The sequence below is a fragment of the Struthio camelus genome, chromosome 1 (assembly GCF_040807025.1).
Source record: "Struthio camelus isolate bStrCam1 chromosome 1, bStrCam1.hap1, whole genome shotgun sequence".
NCBI classification, from domain to species: Eukaryota; Metazoa; Chordata; class Aves; order Struthioniformes; family Struthionidae; genus Struthio; species Struthio camelus.
The window spans coordinates 10,078,992-10,093,829 of record NC_090942.1 but is presented as its reverse complement, the minus strand read 5'-3'; the positions used below and the strand labels follow the sequence as shown (position 1 = coordinate 10,093,829).

The following is a 14,838-nucleotide window of genomic DNA, read 5'->3' as shown; positions in this document are numbered from 1 at the left end:
CTAAAGACAAAATTCAGACCTTACTCTCTTTTGCATTAGAACCTGAACAAAGCCCACTGAGGGAAGTAGAAGTCATTTTCATTGACTTCTACAGACCCAACATTGGTGCAAACCCGCTGAATTTAACAGTGTAGAGGCTAATACAAGCTGTATTAAAAGTAAACAGATTCAGAATTCCTAAGAGATATTTCTGTAGATTCTTGCATTTTATCTTTTCTTAATCTGCTCCTAACAAAGTTGTTTTAAGAGATAGCTAAGTGTGTCCTAGGTGTATTAAGCAGGTTTAGCATTCTGATTCCCTCTGAGAGTTATTAATCACTACAACAGCCATCCTGCTGAACATCCTGCTAGGCTACTCCTCTATGGAGTATGATTTTTTATAAAAAAAAGTGCTGATTGTAGAACGTCTTAAATCTGAAGTGAATCTGTGACCTACATGCCCATAACTAAACTATTGCATTTAACGTACAACAGCTGAAGAAAGCATATTCTTCTTAATCATAGTAGAATTTAAGTGATATTAAAACAATGCTATAGTGATGCTTCTGTTAAAGTTCTATCAACACTTTCTGGAGATACAGCAACAGCTGTAGTTTTAGAGTTTTATCATCTGGACAGAAAAGCATTCTCTGTACTAAAATTTCCAATTAAAATTGTGTGTTAAAGAGGTTATGCTTTTTAATATCAGATGCAGAAGAGACCCAGAACTTCTCTTTAAGCCACAAAAACATAAAGAAAATGTAAAGAATTAAATGTTTCAATGTTAAGGTTTTGTTTCTGCTTTTTAAGCTGACTTTCTAGCCTTTTTAAGATGTCTCAAGAGGGGCATCGAAAGTTTAAGCACCCAACGTTATTAATCCCTTTTGAAATTCTCATTGCAGGTGCACGTACTTCTTTCTTATGCATATGAAGCTCAATCCAAAGCTCCCAGTCACAAACAGAATGAATGCCCCCGATTTTAAACATCCTCCACCTCTCTCAAGAAGGAAGGACTGACAGCATTCTTGTAGCTCTTTCAGGCATTTCCCTCAAGGGCATGTTTATTGACTCAAACACAGGAACCTGAAGGCTCAGCCCTACGAACAAGCGCACGCACACATGCACCTAACAAATGCAATCGTCTTTCCTACACAAGCTGTAGGATCTGCACTGCTTTTCCCTGCGTGCCGCTCCCGCTGCTCCAGGGCCAGTCACAGGAGCCAAGCTACCTCCTGCTGCTTTTTACAGCTGGGGTCTCTCAATCCTTTACAGGAACCATTTGACCCCTTTCCAGCTGGCTCTGATAATCGAAAATGGGCAGCTTGGTCCAGCCATACCTCCGCACTCCCTCAACAACTGCTTTAGATGGGAAAGGAGCAGACCACCCTGTTAAGTGTCCTATGATTAAAAAAATCAAACAGTTTAATAGGCAAATCTTCTCATTTTATTCTTTCTCTCAAGGCAAAAGGAAGAGAGGGATAATTTTGAACTACGAGCTTTTGCAGGCATAGAGTGATTTTGTATTAAGCCGATATTTCACATAGCCTGTTAGCTTGGGCAGCTATTTTGATTAATGGACTTAAATAGACTTGTAATAAATTCACATGAAGCAACTCTTCATGCTTTCCTATTGAGTTGTTTTTTTTTTTTTTTTCTGTATGCCTGTTATAGGTTATAGACAATATATGATAAAAAGGTCTTAGCGACAGGCAAAAGGGCTCCACGAGCTCATGTTATCCAGAATACTAAGCATAAGTTGAGAGAGGACCCTCTGGAAGGACAGATTGCATTTCCTTTCTGAACAAGGAGGCTGCATCATGGACAGAGACTCCTGAGAAAAGCAGCATCAGCACAGAGAAGTGATGGGAAGGCAAACTTTTCCTGGTTACATAGGAATCCGCTGGGAATAAGAGTTTGATCTGAAAGATGCAGTGAACAGAGGGAGATTTCAAATCATCTCATTTTAGTTTCCTTCACCTAACACACCTGAGCTTTCTCTGTATAAAATATCACTAGATTTTGTTCTAATCAAACCCATTTTGGAGATTTGGTTTTTTCTCACTCTAAGAAAAGGTTTGGACAGGCTCATCTCAACACTATGCCTGACGTAAGTCCTATCACAACATTATAAGTACACAAAGCACAATGTGCAAGTTAATACTTTTTAAAGAAGGTATCTCTCATTGATTTTAAGCAACAATATTTGCACTGGACCGTAATCGTGACAGATGATATTTAGCCTTGACTCAATGCTAGAACTGTTTGTCATGTAAGTCATTAAAATCAGTTGTAAGCAGTATTTAAATGTTATGTAAACCATAATTTTGTGTTCTGCACAGAGAAAAATTTTATCCCAAACATAATAATTGTACTGTGACTGATAACATTTGAGAGACTAGTATTCTATTAATGAAGAAATGGTAAGTTATCCCAAATATCGTTTTTACTCCCCAAATGATCTCCAAAGGTGCATTTGTGAAAACGTGACCTTTCAAAATTAGACTCAGAGACAGGCAAAATCTCTGCTGTGTTTGGACAAAGTACATTCAACTCTTGTCAATTGGGCTTCACTGTCTCCAGTTGTAAATGTTCTCAGAAGCTGTACTGTGCATATGATTGTGTGTGTGTGTGTGTGTGTGTGTGTGTGTGTGTGTGTGTGTGTTTGTGTAGTCTTGGAATCCCACTGGCAGCGAAACTGATGGAGAAACATTTCCTTTTCTCTGAAATTATTGGTGAAAATGAATACAGGCATTTTCAGAACTGGCCTTATTAACAAAAGCCTTTCCTGGCTGGTAGGTATAAGAGCAAGCACATTAGCCCCAATGAGAAACAACTTTGGAAAAGTGAAGAGGAAAGCCTCATGGGTGGTCTTCTAAGAAAATAAAAATAGTTTTATGCACTAGCTGCACTAAAAAAAAAAAAAAAAAGGTAATTGATGGCTACTTTTGGAGCCCAGAGGCACAGAAGGCAGATGTCAAGTTTGAGGAGCTATATTCTGTCCTTCTTGAACAGAGAATCAGGCTGCTGCAGAGAAATACTATATGTTTTCCAGCTCCACTCCAAAGTGATCTAAACAATGAAGAGTTTTGCTCCCTGAACTGGTAGGAGCAAGAATGCTATGGAGGTGAGGCACAATTAAAAGTTTGTTGTGTTAGCACAGACACTAAACTGACTATAATAGGCTTTGGAAAAGGCTTTTACCCCCGAGCAGAGAGGTCTCCAAGATATTTAATATGAAAGTATTCTGGCATCAGCAGGAACTCAGCCTTATACTTGAGCACTTTAGTACTTTGCAGAATCTGGCATCCTTCATCTGATTCATATTTTTAAACTCTTTGCTTCTGCTTTCTGTCATTTGGGCACTACTGTCTTTGACTATCCCTTTCCTATATTAATATATCTCCATTTGTGCTGTTTTTAAGATAAAGACAAAATGTCATGGAACTTGGGAAAGAAATAGAGTCATGAATAATAGAGTCGTCTTGTCATCCTGAAATGAATTTCTCTCTACTTCAGTAGCCTGGCAAATATTGGAATTTGGAGGGGAAAGAAAAGATAAAAACCTTCTGCTAATGTATGTAACAGATTTTAACAGAGTAGAGTGTAGTTTCTAAACTATTATCTTTGGTTTACTCTACTCAAGACTAAAATTTAATGTGTATTTTATGCTTTCAAATAGACAAAACATTTATTGTGATAGATGTTCTGTTTTGATCTCTTTCAGATTATGCCTTCCAAAAAATTCCATTTAATGGAGCTGCTATATTTGTTCCACATGCAGAATTACTTACGGCATTTCTGATTGCCCTATGATAAAGATTCCAGAATGAATGAAGGAGATGCAGAAGCAGATGTAACTGCAGATTAACATAATGTAATGCTATGAGGTATTTGACATATAGCAAAGGCAGTGAATAAATCCATCACCCATGCCTCCTACTCTCATTGAGCTTGCTCTAGGCCCATCTAAATACACTATTGTATAAACCTCATCACATAACTTTGGCATGACTGTAGAAATTACTAACCGACTACTCCATTCTCACTGATGCAAGACCTTCCCTCTCTTTATTAAGCCAGCTTTCCTGCAGATAGATGTCACAGGACCTGCAATTTCCTTCCGAAAAGGTCATTAAAAATGACAAATGCATAAGCAAAATTTGCTTCCTCCCTGAGGCAGAGATCCAGAAATTTTGCACAGCGAGCGTCTTACGTAATGTTCCCCACCAGCTAGTTTGGCAGGTCCAGCTAACACTAGTAGCGTAAACTGACTTGGTGAGATGAACCTTCAAAAATGATTCACTACAACTGTGTAAATAAGGATCAACAGTGGGGAGAAGAGGAACTATTTTAAGTTCTTAACTGGGTGTATTTTTTGTTCAGTGAAATATTCTGCTACGATGCTATATTATTCTCTGCATTGCTGAGATTGTAACTGATGATCACTGAAATATGTTTCAACCCATATTCATGACCTTCGTCTGAAATAAAGTCAAATAATAAAACTCCAGGCCATTTGAAAACATTGTGCTCTAAATTACTTGACAGTTTCCACCTGAAGTCAGTGGAAATCTTGCCATTGACTTCAGCACAAACATTTCAAGTCCTCCTATTCTAACTCAAGTGATACTTTATTTATTTATAAACACATCCTTTGCATTAAGAAAAAAAAAAAAAGTCAAGTATTACCTAAGGGCTTACTGCTTTGAACACAATCCATATCTGTATTAAGGCAAAGTTATCACCTAATGGAAGTTCAGTGGCCTACATTAGCTTAATTAGATGGTCTTCATCAAATTCCAGTGTTGATACTGTCCATGTTGTCTTCACCATACACCTTTACTGTAGCTGGTACTTTTACTGAAAATGTTATTAAATAAGCATAAAGATGAAATAGTCTTTGGCCCTTCCAAATGTGACACTCAAGATTAAAGAGCATTTACAGAAAAATTGTTAGCTAGATCTATTTATATACAGTAACCTGATGCATAGATATTAAAAACAAATACTTTATTTCCTTGGTGCTTGATTCAGAATTATTATTATTGTTCAGGAAGAGGTCTATTTCTGCTTTAGGAAAAAAAAAAGATTAAACCATTTCTCTGACATCAAGAACAGCTCTGAGCTTCTGTACAGAAAAGACGGAAAAGGATTTCTGTAATAGCTACTACAGAAACCAGGTCTTGTAGATGTATAATAACTCTTAGAAAGCTTAGTGGAAAAGAAAATATGAAAACAAAAAATGCTATGCTTCATTGTAGAGCAAAATATCCTCTTACAGGGAACTATATTTCTTAAAAAAAAAAAAAAAAGAACAGAGTTTATTCTCTGATTGTGTTCTGTCATAAATCATATAGACAGATGTGTGCCTTAGTCACGCATCAAGGTTGATTACCACTGCTTTAGGTTTATACTACACAGGCTAAGGATTAGACTTTTTTTATTGTAACTTTTTTTTCATTTTATAGTAGAGAAAATGTAATATCACATGCATTTTCTTTGTTATAGCACATCTGTGCAATCAAAATAATATTTATTTCATACAATTTTCTACTTTCATGAAGAAAAAGTCATAGCTGAGTCTGCTTGTTCTCTCTAAGAACATGTTTTGGGGGGAGTCCTCATACAGCTTGAAATAACAAGCTAAATTTTTTTGTTGCATAATCTGCTGCCCATATGCCTACCTACCTGTTATATTTTAAAGACTGATTGCTCAAGAAAATATCAGAAAATATAAATGAAAATATCTAGAGAATAGATGTGTAGCAAATTAATAACAAAACCCTGAATTTGTGCAACCATGAGTCAAGGATTTTTAAATGACAGGGTGTGCCTAATATTTTTTGACTTCATTGCACCAGGCCAGCCTGAACTAGAAGTGGGGTTCTTCCTTGGTATAGTTACTTACCAAAGAAAACTGTGGGAGGAGAATATGTATATATCAGGGATAGTGATCTGACCTCAGCTATTATAGCTAGTCATAGCTGGCATCGAGAAGAGATTAACATGAGGTTACTCAATATTTCTATTAGATAGAGTTCAGATTGATATTAGTCATGGGTATAAAGTAAATTTTGACTCTGCTTTGGAATTCAGGCTCTCTTAGTTATCTGCCAGCTCCAATGAACTTACAAAAACAAGATTGTTATACAGCAGAAAGGAAAGAACATATGGCTGAAACAAAGAAAATCTAGGTTTTGGCTGAGGAACCGATAGTGAAATGATCAGTGTTCACTGGTGTTTGAAATTTGCCAAATTACATTTATTTATTTAAAAACGAAAAAAGGAAAGTGACTATTTAATCCATCATTAGAATAACAGCCACTTCATATCATTTTTGGAGGTGAAATCTGTCTTTGACAAATGGCGCTCTCATAGCATTTCATGACACATGCAGTGTATTACTACCACCACCACAAAGCTCTTTTCTTGTTTTCTCTTTTTGGCTTCCCTTTCCACAAGAAAGGCCAAAAAGATTAGGGCTAGAGATGTGAATTTGCTTGTAAAAAACATTAGACTGCTTCAAGTTTGGTAAAGGAGAATATTTCCTATATTAATCTAAGGAGATAAAAAAAAATTAGCTGAACTTGAGTCAATAACTTTTTTTTTTGGTCTTATCTTATTATAGCTCATAGCATAGTGGATTCTGATGCTGTAACGTCTTAATAGAAACAAACACTATAATCTCTTATTAACATTCCACTTTTAGAAATTTATCAGAGCATGTCACACACTGTCCTTAGTGCCCATTTATTCCTTCTCCTCGTCTGAAGAGAATTGAGACAGCTGTTTCAACTGTTTTTTTGCTTAGGAAGCATCAACACAATAAAATACTCTTGCAAAGAGTTTTATTTTTTTTAATTACTTTTTTTTTTCCATAGGGGTACATTTTTCCACGTAGCTCTGATGTTTATGTTCACACTGACTCACACTGGAAGGAAAGGAGGTGCTAATATCCATGATCAAATCAGTTCATAAATTTACTTCATTGCCTAGTCACACCATCAACACTTGTTTTTCCACTGAATTTGTTTCTCATTATTTCCTCTTCCACCTCACCCAGCAGTGGTTTTAAATGTACATCAATCGAAAAAACGTCTGCAAAAACACCCCCTTGCAAAGAAGCATTGTAAAAGTAAGGTGACTTACCTTTTAACAACTCTTTCTCAAAACGGAAAGGATTCTTGCTTTTTTGAGCAAGAAACTCTCCTTCTGAGGCTGCTCACTTCTCTCGCCTGTCTTACACTGTGGCTTTAATCTCTGCCATCATTATAATTTCCTTAACCAAGGACTATGATGTCACAACATTTTCATGTTATGATGGACCTCTTTGGGTTCTGGATATAATTACTGCATTTCTGGGTGTAGCTATGCAGTTGTCAAAGAAAAAGATAATTTAAAAATAAGAAAACAAACTACAGTGTCTGGTTCTTGGCCTGGTTGTACTTTATGTTGATATTATTTGAATATCAAAGTCTCTGGTGTCTTTAACCACTAACACACAACAGCATTCTGCTATCTCCTGAAGGAATCAGAAAGTAAACACCTGATTGACTTTTTTCAGCTTTCCCTACTGAAACCTGTTATTGGTCGAAACACAAGAAGAACCGGTATTTCTACTGCACCTCACTGAAGTGCCTAACCAGCTTCTCTTTCTGTTCACCACTGCCAAAAGTATTTCATCCTGATATTAAAATTAGGCATAACATAGGTCGATGTGATGACACAAAGTAAGTAATGCCTATTTTCTGGCCTTCACTGTGCCAGTGAGCGTACTTTGCTGCGTAAAAATACACTTTGGGGCTGTAAAGTTACCAGCCATCAGTCAGGCCACGGGAGCACAAAGAAATATTTCCACAGTGAATTTGGCCATCGTCAGGAAGGTAGGTCGTTTCTACTACTTTGGATTTTTTACAGCTGGATTTCAGACACTGATTTTATCTCAGCTGGAGCTGAGGCCTTCCAAAAGAGGAATCCAAAAGGAATCAGCTTCTCAGTCTACTAAGCAAAGCATCAGGGCCAACCGATCGAGGCTGATTCAAGGCTCGGCACGGGCCAGGAGAGTTTAAGCAAGAGGCACACTTCCTCACTGAGCGCCACAGACGTTTATTTTCCCTGCTGGAGTTCTCCACATCTCCCCCAGAGCTATAGATGGGGCGACCGCTTGTCTGAGCAGCTGTGCAAACTGCTGCGTTAAGGGCGAATAATCCTTACTGACATGCTCCGGCAATGAGCACGTATCTCGTGGCAGCCTTGTCTGAGATAATCTTACGCTCTGTCCTTCCGTCTGTCCCCACCCTGAGAGTGGTGCTGCTACACGCACGGAAAGCTCTCTCACAAGGACAGGCCAAGCATCTCGACCCAACCTTACCCTTTGATATACGTAACTCAGTCTTGACAGTCACCTGTGGGTTGGAAGTGAGACTAGTCTGAGTGTGGATGCGCCCTGTGTGGCACAGCGAGGTGATGAAATCCTCATCAGCAGGCTGGAAATGAAGGTCAGACATTCAGTCTTCATAGAGCCCCACAAAACGGTCTCAGTTTACTGGAGCTGCTTTGAATTGCGGGGACTCAGGAGTACGCCAAACTCTTGCCAGTTAGGAGCCGAACCAGCAGCCGTATGTGTGCTACAGTTACCTCTGAAATGTTGACATTGGGCTCTCGCTACTAAATTCAGCCAACTACAGTGCAGGGAGCCGCAGCACTTGTATTTTAATCATAATGGAAGAAGCAACCCTCAGTACCAAATAGCTATCTGCTTTGTAAAAGGCGACCTTATTGCCTTAGCTTGCAAGCTGATAGGACGTCACTGGTCTCTCAACTTCAAACGCATTTCAGAAAATCCAAATCTTTACTAGGTTATTGGAACATCATGGCACATTCTTTGCTTCTGTTGGGCGTTTTCAGTTCTATGAATCTAACTGAATATAGAGGGTGGATGTGGTAAAACATCCTACTCCCACTCAGTCGTTCCTGAAACGTATGTTCATGCTCAGTTTCTCCCAGGTCCCTCTGGATTTGTATCACTGCAACAAAGCTACGCCAGCTTCATGAGCGGAGAAGCACTTAGTCACACATCCTCTAAGACATGCAGTGAAAACGTAGAGAAGAAAAGCACCTTTTGTGGCTAACGTGGAAGCTCATTCAGAAGGATTACAGAACTTCTCTTCTCAGCCTCTCTGACATACTGACAAATCCTCCCGAGAGGAGAGCCATCCTTTGTCATATCAATTCTACGTGAGAACACGGCAGGACGCAACATGACGTACGCAATTATTTGCTTTCTTTACTTGTAAAAGATCCTGCAATAATTAATGAATATCAGATGTTTCTTTCTTCCCAAAGTGCTGACACTACATGAAAGAAACACTTCAATTCCCAGGCCAGAACAGCATTTCTTACTCTTCATGCCATGAACCCATAAGAAATCAGGATCCAGATTTATCTCGCAAAACATTCATCTTTCAACTTAGTCTAAGATAGGTATCTGAGTATTCTAAATTTTTATAAGCAATGGACAGACATAAACACGCTAGTGTCTTGACTCTGTGTCCTCAGTCCCCTTCTGGAGGTAACTACCTTTTCCTATTATTAGCAGAAGGATCCTACAGCAACTGTTCTTCTATCTTTGATGTCTTCATGAAATGCCTGAAGGTTGGGGGATGACTTAATCTCTGGCTTTTCTAGCTTATTCTTTCTCCTATTCCTCTTCATCGTGACATTATTTTTGGTGGAAATTCAACTAGGTAAAGATGCAGCATCCTTTCCACACACACTGATCTCTTTTACAATTTTAACCCATCAGATGTAGTTCATAGTGGGGAAATAAAATGTGTGGCCATTCCTACTGTTTGCAGTTCACCTGTATTTTCCATAACTGTATTTCTAGCTGTGTTTGTTCACTGCTAAAAGGCTTACTGGAGTAAATGTCATGCAAGTTTAGCACATTTTGCCTAATGCAAGTTTACCTAATGCACAAAGATAAATCTACTGAACTCAGTCTCTTATGCAACAGGAAATTCATCTGCTATGCATCAGTTCATTTACGTGTGAGACAAATTAAAATTGGTAGCAAATGAGGTAGGAGAGAAAAGCTAGCATAAACTTACAACTTTAAGGTATTGGTAAGTAAAGCAAAGGTTATAAAGTTGGACTCTAAAAACTTATAAAAGTTAGATGTCAGGGTTTTTTTTTTATTACGAGAGTCATTCATACAATAGATATTCAAGGACTTATTGATCTTGGCAAAACAACAAGATTAATTTTTAAAAGTTGAGCTATTCTTGAAATTATCCATGACCAGGCTTAATAACAATATATTCATATCTGTCCTCATATTGATATTTAAATCAATATTTATTTATACATGTTCTATTTAATTTATTTTCCTGGTATGATCTTAGTCTTATGGACACCCAGACGAATTATCCCTTTTTCAACTTACATGTGCTCCCTCTGTCTATTTTAAGAGTATTGAAGATGTACATTTTTTTATTCAAGTTTTATAAACTGCATTGCCTCCTATTCAAAAATACTTGTACCCATACTTGAAATTTTTTATTTAGTAGACATCATGACAAAGTCAGTACAGCAAGCATTGGTGTTATTTTTTTAGATAATTTGTCTAAATTTTAGAAATTATTCTCTTACTTTGGGCTGAGGTATATATTAATTAGATATTATATCTCTCTCTATTTATCTCAATAGAGTATCATAGAAAATGTAAAATATGGTAATTAACAGGCCTCACTTCTGTTAACAAATATTATTTGTTTACATTTTTAGAGAGTAAGGAAGAAGAACCACAAACCGTAAAAAAATTGCTATTGTGTATAAACAATCAAACTTTTCCTAAGTTACAGACTAGTACCACTGGTCATGATGTTAATTACTATTTCCACATTGTTTCTTTGGACCCTCCAATCTGCATGTTATATTTCCCATTTAGATTGTATGATCTTTGGAGAAGGAACTATTTTTTGTTCTGATTTTGTGCAGTATCTATCATGATATGGTAATAATTCATTAAGTATCCTGCTCAAACTATAACCTCCGTTCCTTTTAGATAGTTGTCTATCCCCATAAAAATCTCTATAGGAGATTTACGGTTTTAGTGTTGATATTATGAAATTTCCTACACGGTCACATTACTATACCCAACATTTCATGCTGCAAATCCAATCAAATAGCGTTAAGTAGAGGTAACCATCTGTGCAGGGGACATTTTTAGTCTCAGATGGGATCTAAAGATCAATGTGCAACTTATAGTATATGCTAAAATATGTTGCTATTGGCATGAGGAATGTCTGCCAGACTGAAGGAGGATGGGATGCACGTAGTGCGAATACACAGATATTTTAGAACGAAAAAGTAACTTCCAGTATTAAACTTCAGGTTTAGCCTATGTTTTCGATAAGATCTCATGAGTCATACCAAGCTGCTGTGCACGACATAAGCCTGCTATGGCAAACTGCAAATTGGCCTTTTTTTTTTTCAGTATCAGAGCAATCGTGCACTTACTGGGCACCACCGTTTTATATCACGTGATTGCCACGTACTTGAGGCCACTCCTTTCAAAGCCAGAACCATTTTTAATGTGTGGTTCACTGGATTTATGGCATTATCCTATAAAACACTAGGTTATTCCAGGAATTAAAAACTAGCTTTTATTGTAGCAGTAAATTATATAGCAAATGTGGCTTTTACTGTCTTTTCACTGACAGTGTCTGAGAGAGGTTAAAGAACAATGCTAAAAATATCTTATATCACAGGACGTATATGATATGCTTATATTTAATCTGAAGGCTAGAGAGAATTTTTATAATGAAATTAGAGCTTGTTGCTTTTCTTGGAGTTAGATTTTGTAAAATCAGGATAAAAATATTAATTCTCTTTATGAAGTTGAAGACAAGTAAGTTCTGCTGTTGAAAAGCTAGATATGTTCATACTCCTCCTCTCCAGTGGTATAAATCTTTATATTTGTTAAAATTATTCTCTCGAAATATTTTTTCCTGCTTCACCATTTAAAAAGATGGCCACTGGACTTCAGACAAAAACTTTGTTCATAACTCACAAGGAATGATCTTTTTCTCACACAACAAATAAATGGCCATTTCTATTCTCCTGAGTAACCATAAAGTTGGATTGGTTATGTGTTGCATTCATCCTCAAACAAAACTTGGAGGAAAGGATTAGTTTGATTTCTAGAAAGTTAATATATGTTTTAGTGTCCGAAGATTTCAAAACTTGTGCTCCATACCTAGAAAACATGTTTTGCATCATATTTTGTGACTGACTTTTGTTCTGAGTAAACTTTTTCTAATTTTCATAAAAATTTTCTCCGTAGTGGCATGAACTTTTTTCATCGTACATCGTCTTATGTTTTGGCTGCAGTCTGACTTTTTAGACTACTCCTGTCACATGATTTCTCCATCTCAGTGGTACTCAGCTGAGTGTCTTAAAGAGTTTCTTGAATTCAAATATAAAATGTAAATGAGACCCTTAACTAAATCTTAGATGCAAGTAACATTCAGATAGATCATAGCACGCATTTCATAAATGGTCCCTATCTGTGTAATGGGTTAAATTAAAAGCCTGAATCCCATATTCAATATGTGGAAGGTTCAGTCTTCTCACATCCTTATTTGGCTCTGATCTGCATGGCTGATGTCCATCTCCAGTCAAAAATCTGTTTGCCCAGAGGAGAATGATTCCCACTGCAGTCACAAATAGTTATGTATGTTTCCATGGGTGCCTGTGGAGCCAAAAGTTCGAACAGGCCTGAGAATAAACCTTGTCAAAGGAAAAAATATATAGATCCCACAGTGCAATTGTTTCCTGAATAAAATATTTCAAACCCTGGCACGTCTGGGCTGCATGTGGAACTACCATATATATGTTTGTGTGCATGTGTTTCTGTGTGTATGTAGTTTCCAATTCTAATTAATATATATAAAGGGAGGATATGGAAGGAAGCTTACACATTTCACCTCACCATCAGCAAAAGGAAATGACCACTTCAGACTAAAATTGCAATTGCTTTCAATATAGTAGAAAACGTGTATTTTCTAGATATAAGTTTACATGAATTTCATATGTGTATGTACATGCATGTGTGTTGATATAAAATGGTATTAAATCATATTTTTTAATGTGTGAATTGATGGGATGGGGATACTTTGTTTAAACGTACTGTGATACTACTGAACTCAAAAACGGAAGGACTCAACAATGTTACAGGTGGAGTGCTAGACTCAACAGTGGACCAACAGAAGAGGAAAGGAAAAAGAGTTACAAAGAGAGTGAAGCCAAAAACTTACTGGTAGTAGCAGATAGCAAAACAGAGAAAAAGCAGTACAAATTGCAATTTGAGACATTCAGGTTAGGCTTTAAGAAAAAAATCCTCACCTGAAGATGAGTGTTAGCAACAGGCCCACTTTGAACAGGAGGCTATATTAGACACATCCAAAGTCTCCTTCTGAGTGGTATTTCTGTGACTCTATGAAATGTACGAAAAAGTGTGTGTCATGTACCACATATTGAAAAAAAATCACATTGGTGTGATAACTCAGATAGATAGATTAACGAAGGCTTACCTAATGATATTAATTATTACAAGAGGCAAAAAAAAAAAATCTTGCATTATGTATATCCTTCTAATGTGCATTATAAAATGCTTATTATGAGGCCTCTACATATCAGCCCAGTAGAAAAAATTAAAAGCAATTTCTTGTTCATTTAATCTAACATTTTATCCTAGAAATATTATTGTAAGAAGTATCGATAAATGGAATTTATTTTACTCTTCAATGATTATTTTATTTTTCATTTATAGTGTTCTCTACAAATAAGCAGTATAAAATTGATTGATAGTAAATTTTTATTTATTCATTTAAAAACACTTGCATACAATCCTAATATTCCTGTCATTGTCCTGTAAAATTCTACACAGTTTTGCAACCTCTCTTTCCAAAAAAGGAATGGCCTTTTAACTTCTCAATTGTAGGCTCAGGCATCTTGAGATGTTCCCAAAAGTTTCTTCTTTTACTTGTATTTCTAATAAGAATTCTAAATGTAAATATAGATACCTAAAAACCTACGTTTACTTTAACGTATGCCCTGATTGCTCAACAATGAGCAACCACAGATGACTTGACTTCTACTTATTTACGTACTAATTATAGATGTCTAGCTGATATACATCGAGCATTTTGATTTAGCATGGGAGGTGCTTGGATACTATGCTAACAGGTGCCAGAACAAGTCTTGAAGACAGATGAACAGCAATCTTTTAAGGAACTAATGTCTGAAAATATCGACTGTAGCCTGTCTTTGCTTCAGTTTTTTGCCTGTAAAATGGAGATAACAATATCTCTTAGGAGAGAAATAAATCTTTGAAATGTTATGGAGATACCCTGATTTTGCAGACCACTGTGAGTTTCTTGTCTGGAAGGTGTTATATACGGTGAGAACAAGTTATTGCTTGCTGTCTCCTATCGAAGACAGCTGCATATATGATCATGAATCCCATGCTTTCATCTTGCAACCCAGATGTAACAAATATATATTTTACTTGCCTTCAGCTTAACAAGCGGAATTACTGGTTTCTTAATGAAGTATATGAGCCTGAACCTAAATCCGACTACATGCTGTACAGACTGAAGCACTAGCTCAGAGTACTCTCATGAACGTATCTGTTTCTTTAATACTCACTGTGCAGGTATATTCTTAAAAAGTCAGTGCACATTTTAAAAATGTCAGTGCACATTTGCACATTAGCAACCCTTACAAGCTTTTCTTTCTGCTCCAGTGATTCTCAAGAAAGCCAAGTTGCCTGGGCTTACTTTTATAGTATTACTG

At 36.8% G+C, this 14,838-nt stretch overlaps 1 protein-coding gene across 4 annotated transcripts in view; it reads right to left on the bottom strand.

The window, feature by feature from the left end:
• The window catches only part of SEMA3A (semaphorin 3A), a 330,745-nt gene that overhangs the window by 245,077 nt on the left and 70,830 nt on the right, over nucleotides 1-14,838 (bottom strand). The window contains exon 2 of one of the 4 annotated variants that reach the window (XM_068920690.1): nucleotides 13,387-13,477. The exons of 2 other annotated variants lie outside the window; for them this stretch is intronic. The gene's annotated coding sequence lies outside the window, so the exon portion shown is untranslated. Of the gene's footprint in view, nucleotides 1-7,128; nucleotides 7,227-13,386; nucleotides 13,478-14,838 lie in introns of those variants that run through there. One more of the 4 variants, XM_068920445.1, reaches the window with a different exon arrangement.